This window comes from Rattus norvegicus, chromosome 1 (assembly GCF_036323735.1).
Source record: "Rattus norvegicus strain BN/NHsdMcwi chromosome 1, GRCr8, whole genome shotgun sequence".
Lineage (NCBI taxonomy): Eukaryota > Metazoa > Chordata > Mammalia > Rodentia > Muridae > Rattus > Rattus norvegicus.
Window position 1 is genome coordinate 164842082 of NC_086019.1, and position 2160 is coordinate 164844241.

A 2160-nucleotide genomic window follows, 5' to 3' on the forward strand; every position below is an offset into this window, starting at 1 on the left:
CTTTAAATGGAGCCTGATCTGAGAGCCAGGAGATGGCTGTGTTGGTAAAGTGTTTGCTATGCACATATAAAGGCCTGCGTTCGATCCTCAGAGCTCACCTAAAGTGAAAAAGAGAACCCATTCCACAAAACTGTCCTCTGACCACCACAGAAATGATGTGGCATGTATGAGAGAAAGCAAACAGCTAGTCATCATGTCACATTCCTATAATCCCAGCATGTGAGGAGTAAAGGCAGAGAATCTGGAGTTCAAAGCCAGCCTTGCCTTCAGAATGAGTTCAAGGCCATGCTGCCCCTGGGTACCAACCCCCATCCGTACCCCACCCCCACCCCTTATACCTGGCTTCCTGTGGATTTAGTTATTTATGTTTTTCAAGATAGGGTTTCTCTGTGCAGCCTTGGCTGTCCTAGAACTTACTCAGTAGACCAGGCTTGTCTTGAACTCAGAGATGCTCCTGCCTCTGCCTCCCATGTGCTGGGCTTAAAGGCATGTGCTGCCACCACCACCTCCCAGTTCTCCATATCAACTTTTTAGAAAAGCAAATGATTGAACAAATGAAGAAACCAGTAGACACATTCCCTAGGCTGGCCTAGAACTCCCAACTCAAGCAGCCACCCTCTGCCTCAGCCTCCTGAGAAAGTAAGTATGTTTGTCAACATAATCCAACTCGACAGGGTTCTGTTTGTTTGTTTCTTTGTTTGTTTTTGAATGATGAGTATGGAAAAGACTGCAGGTTAAAGATTCCTTTTGCATAATTGAGATTTTTATTTTAAGCGACCTGAATGCCAGGTATGTGCTCAAAGGAATAGTGGGAGAACCAGAACAGATGAGATACCTGAATTTAGCACGGTGGCCTAGGGAGTAGGATTTATGGTCACAGCTAGCTCTGGCCCAGAGCGCAAACCTCATCTGAGCTCTGTCCTAGGTGGCAAAAATGCTGTCTTCTTTGTAAGTAAGTAGAGTTGCCTGTTTGGTAAGAAAATCTCCCTCTTCTCCCAGGGTATTTTCTCAAGCATCTTTCTAAATTTCCCAAGTTCCACCAATAGAATCGACTGAAAAACTGTCAGTCTGGGGAATTCCAACTTCTTCTTCAGATCGCCGTGCATTTGAAGCAAGTGCATTTCCTGTAGAAGCAACAGAAGTCGGAGGAGATGGGTGCACCTACATTGCTCCAAGTAGCCAGATTCATCCCTGTCAGGCTGTTGGCTCATGAGATAAGGATTACAGAAGACTTTAAAAATATTTTCTTCTTTTTACTTTTTAATCTCTCTCTCTCTCTCTCCCCACCCACCCCCCCCCGTGTGTGTGTGTGTGTGTGTGTGTGTGTGTGTGTGTGTGTGTGTGTGTGGTATTGTGCATATGAATGCAGTTCCCATAGAGACCAGAAGGAAACATTGGATCCTGCAAAACAGGAGGTACAGGCAATTTTGAGTCCTGGAGCAGGAGTTAAAGGCAGTTGTGCATTGCCTGACAAGAATGTGTGTGTTTGGGGGTGGGGGATCAAACTCTGGTACTCTGGAAAAGTAGGACAAGCTCTTAACAGACGAGCCATCTCGCTAGCCTCTCTCGGCCTTAAGAATGATTTCCATTTTGGATTCTTACACCAGGCCAAAACCAGGATGTATGTTTTCATGACTGTTCCAATCTGTATTTTTCTGAATTGCATTCCTAATTAGTCTCAAATAAGTGTTATTTTCTTTTTTGGTAGTGGGGACCCCATTCAGAGTGGTGTGTGAAAATGGTAGGCATATATCCACCACTGAGCTGTACCAGCAAGCACTAATTTCCTTTGATTTGGAGTAGGTTGATAAAAACGAAAACTTCCAGGTGCATACTTTTAAACTCAGTGCTTGCGAGGCAAAGGCAGACAGATCTCCATGAGTTCAAGGCCACACTACTCTACATAGAAAGTTCCAGGCCAGTCAGGACTTCATAATAAAACCAAAACAACAAGCGCCCAAAACAAAACAGAAGGCTCTAAGCAGAGTGCAGTGGTTTCCAGCCTGCGATGCCAGCTTTTTCAGAAGCAAGAGGCCGGAGTTAGTGAGCACCGGCTACATAAGGAGAACCTATGTCAAGAAATCAAAATAATACAAAACGTTTACAAAAATGAGGGGGCACTAAAAGTAAACCAAAACTAACTTGTAATCTGATCTGAGA

The 2160-nt window shown here is 44.5% G+C and overlaps 1 protein-coding gene across 2 annotated transcripts in view; it reads left to right on the forward strand.

Moving 5' to 3' along the window:
* Nucleotides 1-2160, forward strand: part of Fchsd2 (FCH and double SH3 domains 2) — a 321476-nt gene that overhangs the window by 66166 nt on the left and 253150 nt on the right. The window lies entirely within an intron of this gene.